The sequence below is a fragment of the Ornithodoros turicata genome, unplaced genomic scaffold (genome assembly GCF_037126465.1).
Source record: "Ornithodoros turicata isolate Travis unplaced genomic scaffold, ASM3712646v1 Chromosome32, whole genome shotgun sequence".
Taxonomy (NCBI): domain Eukaryota; kingdom Metazoa; phylum Arthropoda; class Arachnida; order Ixodida; family Argasidae; genus Ornithodoros; species Ornithodoros turicata.
Genome location: NW_026999357.1, coordinates 1,606,920 through 1,625,270, shown reverse-complemented (window position 1 = coordinate 1,625,270; position 18,351 = coordinate 1,606,920).

Sequence of the window (18,351 nt, the reverse complement as noted above, 5' to 3'; positions counted from 1 at the left end):
ACGGACCGCGGTAGGCAATTTGAATCCCGTCTATTCCGGAGCCTGGTTACACTTCTGGGCTCCAAGCATATCAGGACGACTGCGTACCACCCCGCAGCGAACGGACTCGTGGAACGATGTCACCGCCAACTTAAGGCCACTCTCCGATCCTATCCGTCACCAAACGACTGGACTCAGCATTTGCCATTTATCCTGCTTGGCTTCCGATCCGTCATCCGCGATGACCTAGGATGCACCGCTGCGGAGCTGCTCTATGGTACCACCCTGCGCTTACCAGGAGATTTCTTTTCATCCTCACCCCACGACGCTGAACCCACCGTCGAATTCGTCGAGCGCATGCGACGAAGCATGGCACAGCTCCGCCCCACCGCTACGAGGACCTCCGCGTCCCGACCCACATATATCCCCAAGGAACTACAGACTACCAAGTTTGTCTTCCTCCGCCATGACGCTGTCCGAAAGCCTCTGCAGCGGCCCTACGACGGACCATATGAAGTGATCGAGCGTGGGCCGGCCACCTTCAAACTTAAAATCGGCGATCGCCTGGACACAGTCACCTTAGACCGCCTCAAGCCCGCCTTTGTATTTACAGACTCCGATCCTGGCCTCCTTCCTCCGCCCACTGCTGCGAAGAGGGCCTTCTCTAAGAGAGTGCGCTTCCGGACTCAAAGGGGGGAGGGAGAGTGGTGTAGAGGACGAAGACGTCCTGCGACACAGAGGCGCGAGACTTGACTGCAGTTGCTTAGTCTACGTTCGGCCTTTGACCAGTAAAGACGTTCTCTCCCCCTTACTGTCTCGTCCCTTCAAGATATTCAGGACGTTCGCGATCTTATGGGGATGTCCTATGGATATGAATGGTTTACTGGGAATTGGCAAAAAGCCTCCGACAGCGGTACGCCAGCAACGTCGTAAATAATAGTTCGTAAGATGCTGGAAGCGCTGTTTCAACGGAGCATTTAAGTGAATGTTTATCCTGTTCTCAGTCTGACGGTCTGCGTACATATAACCGCTCTTAATTCCTTTTTCGAAGTTAGAACTCCCAAAGAAGTCGCATAATTTGCCCTACTTGCCAACAGTTCTGCCGCCGGGCACATACCAATCTGACTTCCTCGTCTTCGGACTTCCCGCCATTCCCTCCCATTCCTTGCTCTCTCTTTCTCTCCTCACGTGACATATATGACGCACGCCATGAGGAGGAGCCTGCGTGACTCGAACCACAGCCGAAAAGAATGAGAGAGAGAAAGAGACTATGAGTTTAATGACACAAAGGCAGCAAAGGCCATCGAGCGCCAAAACTATGGTGAGTGTGTGGTGGTGTGAGATGATTATGGGAGAGATGATGTGAGAGGGAGTGTGTGTGGTAGTTAAAAGCTATCTACAGGTAATAGCGATGAGATGGACCAGGATAGGAGAGAGAGGAGAATGACGATAACAAGTGAGTATGGCAGTTAAAAGCTATCTAAAAGTGTGAGCGATGAGGTGATCCAGGATGAGATATGTACATGAAAAGTTCGGCGATATTGGACAAAAGCTGAGCAATGCTTAACATCTACATCTGACTTAGCAGCGCACACATAGTCAAAAATTGGATGACATTATCAAACGGCACAAGAGGAGTGTCACCCAGTAGAAGGGCTGGGTGGAGTGGGACATGGTATCTGTAGAATGCGGTGAAATACTGTTGGCGTTGGTGTTCGAAGTGAGGGCAGGATGCCAGTACGTGCAAGACAGTCAAGCTGTCACCGCAGTGCGCGCAAGCTGGCGGATCCTGACTTCTGAGTAGGTGGTGATGCGTGAGCCATATGTGCCCAATCCTCAATCTCGCGTAAAGAACTTCGGAGGATCTGTTGATGTGTTCAGTCCAATGCGAGGGGGATACGTGTGGCTGTGTGACGTGTAGCTTGTTATTTTCTTCCATGTCCCGCTCCTGCTGCCTTTGTGTGCAGACAGCTCTCTTTAATACTGGCAGGATGTCTTGGTAGGGTAGTCCTAGATCCGACTCCCCTTGTGCCAACGCTCGCCGAGCTTCACGGTCGGCTCGTTCATTCCCCGGGACACCAGTGTGGCTGGGGACCCAGCAGAGACAGAATGAAAAGCCTCGGGAACATAGTTGAGTCGCAAGCACTCGTACTAGCTTGACGAGGTGATTCTTGCTGTCATAGCATGAAAGCAGCGCACGGACAGAGCTCAGCGAATCCGAGTAAATAACTGAATTTTCAAGGTCGCCTTGCTGAATATGCCGCAGAGCCAGGAGAATCGAGTAAAGCTCTGCGGTGAAAAAGGTGGCGCTCGTGTTCAGGCGTGCATTCATAATAGAATCACCTTCAAGGGCAACGGCCGCCACACCACTACTTACTTTGGTCCCATCAGTGTAGATTGCAGTAGTATGGGATGGACTCTCATAGTGCACAACGCTAGAAGGCTTCTGGACACGTTTAATTAGCAATTAGAGCTAATTGGGACCCCCATTAATGAGCGCCCTCCAGGGAGCCACCACACTAATTGGGGAGCATCTAACTCGTGTCCTAGACCACCCGAGCGTTGTGCACTACGAGAGTCCATAAAAAAGAAAAAAAAACAGATAGAGATAGAGTGGAGAGAAGAAGTTTAGTTGAAGATCAACGACGCCATATTGGAGAAAGCGGTCCGGAACGGTCGCTGACCATCGCCGGAGCACAGAGGCAGGTTGCAAAGCATCGCAGCTATGACCACAAGTTCCGGACATCCTGTGACGTCTTCATAACATGTCTGGGCAGGTTAGGACAGCTCTGGACATGCGAGGAGAAAAACACTTGTAATACAGAGGCTGGGAAAGCAAGTTTATGCTAACCATCAATAGCTAACAAGAAAAAGAATTAGTTACACAACAAATGAGCCCACCTATACAGGAGCGCAGAACGATGCGACTGCTCCATCCGACAGCCAAGCAGAGAGTATAAGAGTATAAAGCTCGGCAACTGCACCCCCTAGCGGTTCCTTTCTCAACTAATCTCACGACAAAATTATTAAGAATCACGCAGGCGCTACTCTCGTTCCCAAGGCAGAAGAAGACAGAAAATGGAGGGGATGCCCGGACAACAGCAACCAGCGCCCGACGTGCACCGGCATGAAAATCGCAAACAAAGCGGGGACAAAGTTGGCGAAAGAATTCGTTACATAACAAATCAACCCACCACAACAGGAGCGCAGACCGATGCGACTGCTCCATCCGAGAGGCAGGCAGAAACTGAGCTAGTGCGGGGACTGCGGAGCAGCCGAGTGCACGTCTGCTCTCTGCGACAGCCAGCGAGAAACTGACCGGGGCCACACGCCGCGCCCGCTACGCATGCGCGCGCTATCTCAGCGCCCTCTGCGGCGGCCACCTGCGAGAGGCTAAGAGGGAAGAGCATTCCTGCCCCCCTGCTGGCCGTTCTCATTGGTCGTGACGTCATCCCATTGTCCCAAGGCTACACTGTTTCTTTTCTCTAATGCTCCTTTGGACAAGGTCAATCTCCAATGAAACCGCGGTATGACGTCATCATGCTCCTGCGTGGCTCAAGGATGCGTACACTCTACACAGAGGAGCTATTTTATTGAATCACTATCCCAATATTATTTCCTTTATTCTTCTATCACGATTGCATAGGAAACTATTGCAGGAGAGCACCGTGCATGAAAACTAATCATAGGAATTTCAAAGTCTTACTAAATGAGACTTGCAAAAGAACAAAATATCCTAACACATCACTCCATCAATGGGTAATAAGAGGACTAGGCCCTCAAGAAATCAACACAGAGTACGGGTAACAAGGAGCGCAGAACGATGCGTCTACTCCATGTGACAGCCAGGCACGGAACTGAATCGTAATGCTTTTTCTCCTCTATAAAGTCATGCATCTGTCCCTCTTGCGGCTGATTTCTGAACTAACTTAACCATAAAATTATTAAGAATAGCGCTATTGCCATTCAGGGCAGCACTATCGACATCGTCAAGGCAATAATGTCTCTTGTCAAAAAAGAAAAAATACAATGCGTCAACAAAGGAAAGCATGCATGTCGGGGCATGTCAGGATAAATCGTACGACTGCTGGGCAACAGAGGAAAACAAACACAGAGACACTTGAACAGAGTGAAAAAGACACTCACCATCATTTTTTACGTTCACAGCATTCCCTCATTGTAAATCCGTTCGTAACAAAATCCACCTGCATCGTCGAGCACCATTCACCAGTGACTAAACAACACATCCGCACCCCATCAGAGGCAGACAGAACCCCACCGATGCTACGCTCTTCCACTGATGGCCAACGCAATTGCCAGGAGCAGAATTAGTGTGTCCACACTCGTCAGTATCCAAGAGAGAAGTGAATCCTTGTGCCTCCTCCAGGCCGTTCTCATTGGTCGCGACGTCATCCTATTGTCTCAGGGCTACAGTGTTTTTTTTTTTCACTAATGCTCCTCTAGACAAGGTCAACCTGAAACAATAGTCTCGCGGTATGACGTCATCATGCAGGTGCGACGCTCAAGGACGCCTACGCTCTAGACAGGGGACCTGTTATTTATTGAATCACTATCCCAAGATTATTTCTTTTATTCTACTATAATGATTGCATAGGGAACTATTGTAGAAAAACACCATACATGAGAGGAGATTGTAGGAATTAAGCATTTCATTCCCAAAGTCTTACTGTACAGGAAAAAATACAGTAGTGGTTCAGCAAGACATGTCCATCCCATCCAAGAGCCAGGCAGAGAACTGAATAATGATGCTTTTTTCCTCCTGAATAAAGTCACACACCTGCCCCCCTCGCGGTTACTCTCTGAACTAAATGAATCGTAAAAGTATTAAGAATAGCACTATTCCCATTCACGGCAGCACTATCGACATCGTCGAGAATGTTTCTTTTCAAAAAGGAAAACTACATGTAGAAGGAAAGCATGTCAGGCCCAGGCATGTCAGCGCATGTTTGTCAGACAGCAAGGTGGAAAAAAGCGAAAAGAAACACTTGAACAAAGAAGAAAACCAGGATCAAACTATTTCTAAGCACACGCACTCCTCTTATTCAAAAACAGTGCTCATCATAAATCCGTCCAGGGCAATACACACCATTTTTCTATTGCTTCACTAAAATCCAGTAACAGTCAGCGCATTGCTACAGCCTGTGTGACGTCATCACATCCTGTCTGAAGAAGACAGCGACAAAGGCTCCTATTAATTATTGAATTGCAAGAGTATTTCCTTTGTCCGATTCTTAATGACGTCCACTTTTACAATAAAAATCAACAAAAAAGCGCCATGTATATTAGCGATTTTCACCCCCAAAGGCTCATCATGGTCATTAGAATCGCATCACCAGTAAACTACCACTGCTCCTTCAAAATAATAAGTGAGACCACTCAACATCATCACCAGGCTCATGTAATACATGACCCTTTTTATGCTCATACATTCGTTGTCTGAGGCTACACCTGCGGGCAAAAAGGCGCGAACGCCGGGGGGCAAAGTTCTATTCGCGCTCGACGGAGGACTAGACAGAACGCCTTTATGGGTACATGATGGCATTCCTTTACTATATTAATCATTATTGCATTGCAGTTTAGAAAAGCTACTACAAAGCTATAATTTTAGGAGCCTATTAAAATTCTACTTTCTATGGAAACTATAATTGCCCTATTACTTGGATTGCCATTAATGAAGCGTTCCAATTTTTTATCTCTTCCAATTTCAGCCATGTCATGCAGTGAAGCAGACTCACATCCAAAATAATTAATTTACACTGAGGGTGCCGTGCTTCAGGAATTCCTATCCTGCGCTCAGATGCAATCGTTTCTGCACGAATACCTATAACAGCGTACTTCTTCAACATACCGAGGTCCTAACAATATCTAACAAGCAAGCAGAAAAACCCACTTCTCAGCTGTGCCATGCGACTTTTTTCTGTGCAAAATCAGTGATTTGAGGAAAGAGCAGCAAACATTGCGCGCACTTGTGCTTGACTTCAAAAAGCTGAAGCATATGCTAATAAACTAAGAAAAAGACACCCATTTCTGGTATCAGATAATTCTTGCATAATGCTACATGCACAGCCGCATTGTCCCAAAGCTACATACACAGCCGCATTGTCGCAAAGAAAGCACAGGACAAGGGCACACAAATTCCTTTAAGTGAGCAGGGAAAATGCTTAAGACCTCAGGAATAATCGCAGAGTCACCACACATCGCTACGCGGCTAACGCAAGATAACAACAAGCGGCGAGTAACAATAGCGGTGGGTAAAATTGCAACACTGCTAAACAAGCCCCAACATGTCATGATGACGTCACAAATCAGGAAAAAAGCACACACACACACAGTCATCAGCTCAGGAATGCACAAGGAGAGGTGCTATATTGTAATTTCTCCCCCACGCTCACATACCAGCATTTCTGCGCAAATACTTATAACTGCATACATACAAAACAACATACATACATACATACATACATGCATATATACATATATGCATATACATATAACAAAAAACAAACAAATTCCATTCTCATGAACTCTCCTCTGCCGAGCGGCCTTCTCTTGCTCTACCTGAATGCTGACTTTTCCCCCTCACCTACATTCTGAGTAAAAGCAGCGCAAGAAGAAAAGAACCACGAAAAATTACACGGCATTTGTTCCCCACTAACTGTAACAGCAAGAAACCGTAGCGCACGCTAATAAGCTGAGAAAAAGACACCCATTTCTGCCACCTGATAATTCTTGCATAATGCCACATACAGAGTCGCATTGCCCTTGCGTAAAGAAAGCACAGGACAGGGATACACAAATTTCCTTAAGTGAACAGGGAAAAGGCTTAAGTCGAACCGCTCAGGAATAATCGGAGAATCACCGCTTATCGCTATACGCGGCTAGCACAACATGACAGCAACAAGATATTAGCGAAGGGTAAAATTTGCAAGACACTACTTAACAAGTCCAGACATGCGACATCGCATACAAAATACTGCTTATCGGGGGAAAGGCCTAAGCCTGCGCCAGAAAATCATATAGAGCGTACACAACTTCATTTTTCTATTTCGCGTAAACTAAACGCGGTTTGCTCGGCAAACGACGTACAAAGTTTTTAGGGAGCAGAGAAATATAGGAATTTCTACTCCGTGCTCAGATACCAGCATTTCTGCTCAAAAACCCTCAAAAAATTAAGCACTGCTTACTTCATCAAGATATCGAACACCCAACAAAATCAAACAAACAACCCCACTTCCAATGATGGAACACTATTTAGCTTTTACCAGGAGGCTTTCTTCTGCGTAAAAGTAGAGAAAATAAGAAAAGAGCAGCGAAAATTACCCGCACTTTTGCTCGCATAGCGATAAGAGAAAAAAATAAAATAATGAGGCACACGCTAATAAACTGTGACAAAGACACCCATTTCTGCTATCAGATAATTATTGCATAATGCTAAATACTCAATTGCATTCTCCCTACGTGAAGAAAGCGCAGGAAATGGACACACAATTTATCTTAAGCGAGCAGGGAAAGTCACTTCCACTCGGAAGCAGCTTAATACCATAAAGTCTGAATTTTTGCAAAGAAAACAAAGCTTGAACAGCGCCACGAACGTGACACATACATACTAGCAAACAAACAACAGCAGGACCGACGTCGGGCACTCATAAAACACCCTCTCCAAAACAAAGACCTCACCGGGTTCGCGAGGCAATTCTATTAAAAACGCTCGTCGTATCCTACAGAGAGCAATGCAAACGCGACTACCCTTATTTTTTTAAACCACTGTTTCACGCAATAGTAAATAAATGTATCACTCGTGTTACACGAAGAGGCAAACACTTACTTGTCAAGTGGGGTCCCAGCGCGTGCGCGTGCGCACACACAGACACACTCACATTTTCACACTCACAAACACAGTCTATTCACAGCCACATAAATCCATATTATTCCTCAGGTCAATAATTATCCAACCAGCGTCAAAAGATGGCTCACACATGTATGCGGGCCCAAAAGTCTTCGTTCCGGATGTAATAGGATATCACCAGTCGACCGTCGCAAAGCAAAAAAGAAAGGAATGCATGTTCGCTATACATCCGAAGAAAACGGTGCCGTGCTTCTACGCAGCGATCATTATACAGGAGTGAATTCACTTTCGTTTTTTCTTTTATTTCCTTGCACCCATATATTCTGCAAGAATACTATAGAGCAGAACGGGTAAATGTGAACATCATTCGCTATACACTGTAGCTCTCATCATTTTTAAACCAAACCACTTAACATGTGTTCATAGGTCTTAACTAAATAGGTGAGCCGATAATGACTCAAAATCAAATCAAATCAAGTAATCATTCCAGCATCGCTGCCTGCAAGCTTGGGTACCCAACAGAGCAGCGCCTTCCATCAACACGCCTTGGGCTGACCTTACACACCCGAAGCCTTTTCTGAATACATTCTGCTGGCGCTGGAATCAAAGATTTATCGCGAGGGTACTACAGTGTCAGCTCTGCTTCTGTTTAAGTGATAAAACAGTGCGATTATTCCTGAGGCCTTAAGCCTTTTCCCTGCTCGCTTAAAGGAATTTGTGTGCCCTTGTTCTGTGCTTTCTTTGCGACAATGCGGCTGTGTATGTAGCTTTGGGACAATGCGGCTCTGCATGTAGCATTATACAAGAATTATGTGATACCAGCAATGGGTGTCTTTTTCTTAGTTTATTAGCATATGCTTCAGTTCTTTGAAGTCAAGCACAAGTGCGCGCAATTTTTGCGGCTCCTTCCTCAAATCACTGCTTTTGCGCAGAAGAAAGTCGCATGGTACAGCCACGGTCCCTTATTAGCTTTCTGGTCACGCAGCTCCTCCGTAACTCTATGGGGGAGCTTCGCCCAGGGACCGAAGCGCCCGCGTGGTGGCGTTGCCATCGGAACACGGGAGCGAAACGCCTGCGTCTCCCATTGCAGTACATGTGTTTCGGCTGTTGTCACGCGATAACTGTGTGCTAGCAGCATGCCAGAAACATGCTGTGTTACCAAATGCCGTTCTGGGTATCCTGGAGGTGACAAGGTGTCCATGTTCGCGTTTCCTGCGGATCCCGACAAGCGTGAAAAGTGGAAACGTGCTATTGCTCACATTGAAGGTGGGCGGTTCACGTTCGACTCGCCTCACACACGTGTCTGCGAGAAGCATTTCGACAAGTCCGACGTCGTTTGGCATGACCAGTTCATCATCAACGGCGAGGTTGTGCTGCACAAGCGTGGCAAACTAAAGCTTCGGGAAGATGCGGTACCGCGCATATTCGATGGCTGTCCGTCGTACTTGAGCACGCCGAAACCGCGAAGCCGCTCCGTCAGACAACGAGCCCAGGGAAACGGCCCGGTGAAAAGAAAGCGTGCGCCGTCGACTCCAACGACGGACACAGCGTCCACGCCACCGTCTGCTGCACATGAGAGTTCCCTGCTAGGCACTGACGAGACACAGGCAGTTGCAGACACAGGTACGCGATGTGGCCAAGAGCTTGTTCGTATCCTTTTCCTTGCGAGCCGGTAACAAGAACCATGCTTGGCCCCGTGCTGACTGCTATCTGGTGTCTTTTTGCAGGAGATTATTCCGACGACGTCCGAACACATAAGCTAAGTCTCACTACTGATGCCGTTCCAACGTGAAGATACCCCGCCATGAATTTTGCACAGAAACCTGACCGAACACATAAGCTAAGTCTCACTACTGATTCCGTTCCAACGTGAAGATACCCCGGCATGAATTGTGCACCGATACCTAACCAAACATAAGCCAGGTCTCACTACTGATGCCGTTCCAACGTGAAGATACCCCGGCATGAATTGTGCACCGATACCTGACCGAACACATAAGCTAAGTCTCACTACTGATGCCGTTCCAACGTGAAGATACCCCGGCATGGATTTTGCACAGAAACCTGACCGAACACATGAGCTAGTCTCACTACTGATGCCGTTCCAACGTGAAGATACCCCGGCATGAATTTTGCACAGAAACCTGACCGAACACATAAGCTAAGTCTCACTACTGATTCCGTTCCAACGTGAAGATACCCCGGCATGAATTGTGCACCGATACCTGACCAAACATAAGCCAGGTCTCACTACTGATGCCGTTCCAACGTGAAGATACCCCGGCATGAATTTTGCACAGAAACCTGACCGAACACATAAGCTAAGTCTCACTACTGAGGCCATTGTGGTAAGCTGGCTTTTTTTTTACATATGTTGTGACAGGCATGTAACAGGTACTTATTTTCAGTCATGACCAACACGGTGGATCAAATGGATAATCTAATCCAGACTGCCTCCAACGAGAACGCTGCTGCTGTTACAGCAGCACCAATGGTAATGTTCGTCTCACCTGCGGAACTCAGATTTTGATATTTTATTTGTGTTTGGCAAGTGGTAGGATGAGCCGTAAGAGTGTGCTTGAAAGATATATAATTTGAAGTTAACTGTTTGCAGGATAATATGTGTAATACCTCTTTTCTATGCAGCTGGACATCGGCTTAGGTGTTTGCGGTGTCAACCTCGCGATTTGGCTTGCTGGATCAATCACATTCATGTGGCACACTTTTGCAGTGCCATTGGCAGCAACAACCATGTTCTAAGAGTTGCAGCTGGACTGCCAGAAGTAGACCAAGATGGTAATCTGCACTTCTTTTGCATCATGCAGATGCAAGAAAACAACAAGTCTGCGAGAGATCAAGGAGAGTGTTGTATCCATGCTTTCGAAAATGGAATAATCACCCGTAATAAATTATGTGTATTTTCACTAAGAGATGGCTTGTTTGTCGTGAACACCAGCGGTACTGGGTGCTATATGGGCCAACGAGGTAAATTTGAGCATTATGTCAAAAGAAAATCAAATGAATGGCAAGAAATGAATGGCAGAAAGACCAATTGAAGTCGTAAAAGTGTCAACTGAATGGCAATTGCAGAAGTTCAAAAGAGGTTCTTTTGACAATTGCCTCTTTTGACTTTTTTCAATTAGAATTCTAAAGCATGTCCAAAAAATTTTTTGCAAGGGAGACCACCCAGTACAAGAACACAAAACTGCCCTTTTCAGGGCCACCCAAATGCTTCAGCATGAGGCTCACTCCTGCGTAATCAATGAGAAGGCCACATTGTGGAGACCACACTGGCACCACCACGAATGAGATGAATAAAATAAAAATAGGGAAGATAATTATAGCTCGGGTTGCGGCATAAGGGGCCATTGACTACTCAGTACTCTTGATGATAGAATCTCGAAGAGAATTGCTCAAGCATTTGGGCTTTTCAGCTCGATTTGCCCCCTGGCATGCCAACAAGTGCAGTACATTTAGTGACTGTACATTGTCCCTTCGCTTTGTGCATTTTCGTGATCTCTCACCATGACCAGAAGTGCCTGAGTAGTCCAGAAGTGGAATCCCTATCGGGTTGTTATTTTTTTATACCCGTATTGCAACAAACAAAAAGGCATATGCAATATGCCATGTGATCGCGAGCGGCCGACCGCGTCAATTACTACGCTGTCGTGCGCGCAGTAACTGTCCGCGATCTATCGTGGAACGTCTCTGTGCGCTTAACAAATTACGGGACATCTTACCGCCGGGCACGATGCACATAAACCGTGCCAGAATTTACGGTTGAGGGTTACGAAGATCAGAGACTCACGACAATACGTCGATGTCACTCGCAGCGATCTGCAGCAACTTTCCGCATGGAATAAAGTCGAACAGAAAACGATAATTCACATCACAGCTGCTGTAACTTAGCAGGAATTGATCGCAACAGATAATTTCGTTGTAGGAAGTTAGGAAAAACGCAAAAGCAACAACGCATCTACCACTTCCACAGCTAGCTCACGCGGGGACTTCTCCCGTGTTCCGATAGCGGCGCCTCCACGCGGCGCCTTTTGTCCCTGGGCCAACTTTTCGCCGGAGCTGCATGACCAGGAAGCTATCAAGGGACCGTGGTACAGCTGAGAAGTGGGTTTCTCTGCTTGTTTGTTAGATGTTAGGACCACGGTATGTTGAAGAAGAACGCTGTTATAGGTATTCGTGCAGAAAAGCGTGCATCTGAGCGCAAGATAGGAATTCCTGAAGCACGACACCCTCAGTGTAAATTAATTATTTCGGATGTGAGTCTGCTTCACTGCATGACAAGGCTGAAATTGGAAGAGAGAAAAAATTGGAACGCTTCATTAATGGCGATCAAAGTAATAGGGCAATTATAGTTTCCATAGAAAGTAGAGTTTTAATAGGCTCCTAAAATTATAGTCCTCCGAGCCCATTTTCATGCTCTGGTAGACGAGAAGTTTTCTACGTTTACGGCAGCATATACTGATGGCGCATCCCGAAACAACAAGTCCGCCTCAGCCTTCGTCATTCCATCCGAAGGCGTCGTGCACGGAAGACGCCTTTCACATCCAACCTCCTCCACAGCTGCGGAACTCTATGCCATCCTTTTCTTTCTACAACACATCGCTGATTTTCCACCCCGGGAATGGGCAGTCTTTACAGACTCCAAATCTGCACTTCAAGCAATTGAAACTTCCGGCATACGAGGCCCATCCGCACCCCTAGTCACAGACGTGTTAATGGCTTACCACACTATCTACGCCGCAGGCCACAGGCTAGTTCTCCAGTGGGTTCCAGCCCATTGTGGTGTCGTGGGGAACGAGCAGGCCGACAGCGCCGCAGACGCAGCACTCTCGTCTCGGAACCGGACCCGTATTGTTCTGCTCAGAGGAGACCGCCGTTCAATTCTGCGACGTCTAGTGACACCCCTGGCTTCCCGCCAACGGACAACCGACATTCTTCCCCCCTCTATGTTGAACAGAGTTGATCCCACGCTCGCTTTCCGCATGCCACGAAACACATCTCGTCAGGATGCTGCATTAATCCACCGCATGCGCCTCGATGTGGCCTTTACAGCTCAGTGGCGTTACCGCTTGAGACAAATTGATCCTCCCACCTGCTGCCACTGTGGTGCTCTTGAGGATCTGGAGCACATTCTTCTTCATTGCCCTCACTACGAACCTTCCCGAACCACACTCTCCGAGTCTCTTCGTCAGCTGGACTCTCGCCCTTTCTCCCTACCGCAATTGCTTGGTCCCTGGCCCAATCCAGCCCAGCAACGCTCTGCGCTCAAAGGTCTTCTGACATTTCTGGACACCATCGGACTTCGATCGTTATTGTAAAGGGGCACGTTATTTTATTCCCCCCATTCCACCAAGCACTGGGGTAGAGTATCGCCTGTTGCGATGAAACTCCCCCCTCTCCAAGGCCGAAAATAAAGTTGTTGTTGTTGTTAAAATTATAGTTTTGTAGTAGCTTTTCTAAACTGCAATGCAATAACCATTAATATAGTATAGGAATGCCATCATGTTCCCGTAATCTGTCTAGTCCTCCGTCGAGCGCGAATAGAACTTTGCCCCCGGCGTTCGCGCCTTTTTGCTCGCAGGTGTAGCCTCAGACAACGCATGTATGAGCATAGAAAGGGTCAGGTATTACATGAGCCTGTTGATGATATTGAGTGGTCTCACTTATTATTTTAAAAGAGCACTGGTAGCTTACTGGTGATGGGATTCTAATGACCATGATGAGCCTTTGGGGGTAAAAATCGTTAACATGCACGGTGCTTTTTGTTGAATTTTAATGTGAGAATGAATATCGTCAAGAGCAAGACAAAGGAAATAATCTTGCGATTCAATAGGAGTCTTTGTCTTTGCCGCTGTCTTCTTCAGACAGGATGCGATGACGTCACGCAGTCTGTAGCAATGCGTTGACCATTACTGGAAAAAAATGTAGCGATAGAAAAATGGTGTGTATTGCCCTGGACGGATTTATGATGAGCACTGTTTTTGAATAAGAGGAGTGCTTGTGCTTAGAAATAGTTTGATACTGGTTTTCTTCTTTGTTCAAGTGTTTCTTTTCGCTTTTTTCCCCCTTGTTGTCTGACAAACATCTGCTGACATGCCTGGGCCTGTTCTGACATGCTTTCCTTCTACACGTAATTTTTTTCTTTTTGAAAAGAAACATTCTTGACAATGTCGATAGTGCTGACCTGAATGGGTATACAGTCAAGCCTCGATTTATGAACACCCTCGGTTCCCGGAAAAATCGTTCATAAATCGAAAATTCCGTTAAGTCAGTTCTATCGGCTGACGAAACAGTATTTGTGAGTTGGGATTGTGTTTAGAATGCAATACATGTATATTGTGTAATTTTGCTTTCGACCATGCCTTCTGCCATACACTTGGTCGTCCCAAATGCGTCCCTGGAAAACCCGTTTGTTGTTCGGATTTCCAGGGGTCAGAAACCGAGGATACAATACCTTTTCTTTTTTTTTGATTGCGTGTTAGCGCCGTTAAGCAACTGTGGATATAAGCGGCGTACAGAGGTGGACAGATGGAGAGAGGACAGCAGGAAGGAGTGGGGGACATGCGGGGTTAGTAAGCGTTCTGGGCCGACTTCAGGGGAAACTGTGCCGACATTCGTCTGGAAAGTCTTCGAAAAACCCAGGGGAAACCTCAGACAGCACAGCCGGTGGTAGGATTCGAGCCCACCACCTCCCAGTCTACAGCACGACCTGGGTTACCGCCAATGAGCGGACGCCTTAGCCGACTCGGCCATGCCGCTGGTGTGCAATACCTGGAAAAAGATTGGTCCGTTCCGGCATCATTCATAAGACCCTCGTGTGTTCATAAGAAGTTTGGTTCCTCGTGCTCCTGTTCATAAAACGAGGGAATTCATAAATCGAAGGTTCATAAATCGAGGGTTGACTGTATTGCTATTCTTAATAATTTTGCGACTCATTTAGTTCAGAGAGTAACCGCGAGGCGGACAGGTGTGTGACTTCATTCAGGAGGAACAAAGTGTCATTATTCAGTTAGCAGCCTGGCTCTCGGACGGGATGGACATGTCTTGCTGAACCTTTTTTTTTTTCCTGTACAGTAAGTCTTTGGGAATGAAATGCTTAATTCTCCTCTCATGTGTGGTGTTTTTCTGCAATAGTTCCCTATGCAATCATTATAGTAGAATAAAGGAAATAATCTTGGGATAGTGATTCAATAAATAACAGGTCCCCTGTCCAGAGCGTAGGTGTCCTTGAGCCACGCCCCTGGATGATGACGTCATACCGCGAGACTATTGTTTCAGGATGACCTTGTCTAGAGGAGCATTAGTGGAAAAAAACAGTGTAGCCTTGAGACAATAGGATGACGTCACGACCAATGACAGTGGCCTGCAGGGTGCGCAAGGATTCACTCTTGGACACTGACGGGTGCGGGTATGCTAATTCTGCTCCTGGCAATTGCGTTGGCCCTCAGTGGAAGAGCGTAGCTGCGGTGGGGTTCTGTCTGCCCCTGATGGGGTGCGGATGTGTGGTTCGTCACTGCTGAATGGTGTTCGACGATGCAGGTGGATTTTGTGGTGAACGGATTTACAATGAGGGAATGCTGTGAACGTGAAAAATGATGGTGAGTGTCTTTTTCACTCTGTTCAAGTGTCTCTGTGTTTGTTTTCCTCTGTTGCCCGCGTAGTACGATTTGTCCTGACATGCCCTGACATGCATGCTTTCCTTTGTTGACGCTTTGTATTTTTTCTTTCTTTGACAAGGAACATTCTTGTCTTGACGATGTCGATAGTCCTGCCCTGAATTGGAATAGCGTTATTCTTAATAATTTTATGGTTAAATTAGTTCAGAAATCAACCGCAAGAGGGACAGATGCATGACTTCATAGAGGAGAAAAAGCATTACGATTCAATTCCGTGCCTGGCTGTCGGATGGAGTAGACGCATCGTTCTGCGCTCCTTGTTACCCGTACACTGTGTTGATTTGTTGAGTGCCTAGTCCTCTTATTAGCCATTGATGGAGTTACGTGTTAGGATGTTTTGTTCTTTTGCAAGTCTCATTTAGTAAGACTTTGGAATTCCTACGATCAGCTTTCATACATGGTGCTCTTCTGCAATAGTTTCCTATGAAATCGTTATAGAAGAATAAAGGAAATAATCTTGGGATAGAGATTCAATAAATAATAGGTCCCCTGTCAAGAGCGCACGCGTCCTTGAGCCACGCAGGTGCATGATGACGTCATGCCATGGCTTCATTGAGGATTGACCTTGTCCAAAGGAGCATTAGCGGGAGAAAAACAGTGTAGCCCTGAGGCAATAGGATGACGTCATGACCAATGAGAACGGCCAGCAGGGCGCGCAGGATATGCTCTTCTCTCTTAGCCTCTCGCAGGTGGTCGCCCCAGAGGGCGCTAGGAGCGCGCATGCGTAGCGGCCGCCGAGCGGTGTCCCAGTCAGTTTCTCGCTGCTGTCGCGGAGAGCAGACGTGCGCTGGGTTGCTCCGCAGTCCCCGCTTCCGTTCAGTTTCTGTCTGGTTGATGAGCAGTCACATTAGAAAAAGGTGAGTGATTTACCGATGTTTCTGTGTTGTTTTACCGTGCTCGTGCTAAGCCTTTTCTCGCTGTACGCGCATCTTTAGACTTGTTTAGCGGTGTCCCGTACCAAGCCTGTTGACGCACATTCACCATCGTCTGGCTATTGGTTCCCGCCTTGTGTTACCCGCATAGTGTTGTTACGCTGTGGTTAGGCCTTTGCTCTCGCATGCCTAGACTTGTTGAGCATTGCTGCCATTTTTACGTGCCGCTAGTACTTTGTTGTTCTCTGTCTTTCTCGCATAGCGCTACGACGCTGGTGCGCCATCTGGTGTGATGCCTTGGAACTAGGTGGCCACCTGCCTCTGCAACCGTCGTGCCCCCAGTCACCCGCACCGGCGTGATTTCTTCAAGATGGCGTCGTTGATTTTCAAATAAATTATTTCCCACTCTCTGCTTCCTTTCTATCTAGTTTTTTTTTCTACAACCCGAGTTTTACATAGAAAATCCACCACAAGTATTGCACTGAGTTAGATTTTGCCCAATTTAAAAATAAACAAAGAAATTGAAGCAATTTTAAAATAATCTAAAGTAAAAAGTGCAATACTTGTCGTGGATTTTCTGTGTAAAACTTGAGTTGAATGGTTACTACTAACAGCTGTCCAATGCTGGCGTGGCGACGTTTGGGACTTATAAACATATGTTCAACGTGCAGCCAAAGAGCCTATGCTGTTTTTTTTTTTTTTCACTTAATGCTTTACTGGCTTCGCACTTTGCTTTCAGAGGTGAGTTTCTCACCCTGACGGGAGGGCATCACGGTCCACGTGACCTTCCGACGCCACTCGTTCAAACGTCGCCCACCTACGCATTGCTGACGAAGGCCCAATAAGGCCGAAACAGCTGTCCAATGCTGGTGTGACGACGTTTGGGACGACCAAGGGGCCTATGCTTTTTTTTCACTATATAGATAGATAGATAGGGGATAAAAGACACCAGAGACTGAAGTAGGGAGTAGGGGAAAGTTATTTATTAAGCTGGCATTTAAACTAAGGGTCTGGGGAAGTCTACGTTTCGGCGGAAGCTCTTCTTCTTCGGGACTGAGACGAAAATCTATGTACAAGGGCTTTTAAAAGGTTACAAAAGTGTCGTCACAGCCGGTACAATTCCACTGCGATGCAGTCGTCAGTGAGTCTTGCCTAAGAAGGCGGAGCTTCCGCCGAAACGTAGACTTCCCCAGACCCTTAGTTTAAATGCCAGCTTAATAAATAACTTTCCCCTACTCCCTACTTCAGTCTCTGGTGTCTTTTCTCCCCTATCTATATACAACATCCTGGTCGTTCGAACCTCCATTTTGTAGCGTATATATATATATATATATATATATATACAGGGTGTCCACGCTAAGTGTGAACAGATTTTTTAAAAATATATAAATCACTTTTTCCGAGATGAAATCAATTGCAATATAGGACATGCTGAAGGGCACTCCCTAGGGGGGCATTAACAGACTCCTAAGGCAATGACTTAATTAACTTTCAATAATTAACTTTTTTAATTATAAAAGCTACGAAGTTGCTCCAATGAGAACATCTGATCTATTCGGTCACCAGATACCAAAACCGTTCTCGGAAGAAAAATCCGTTCGGTAGATCGTCCGCAAAAAATTCGTGAACATATGCTATACGTGCGGCCAGAGAGCTCCGGCTATTTTTTCTCTAGTATACTTAACTGGCGTTGCACTGGGCTTTCAGTAGTGAGTTAGCTCACCCTGACGGGGGAATCACGTGTTACGCAACCTTCTGACGCCATCCGCTCAAACGCTGCCTGCCTGCGTACTGCTGATGAGGCCCAAGAACGCCGAAACAACTGTCCAGTGCTGGCATGGCGACGTTTGAGTTACAAACACATGCTATACGTGCGGCCAGAGAGCTCGGGCTATTTTTTCTCTAGTATACTTAACTGGCGTTGCGCTGGGCTTTCAGT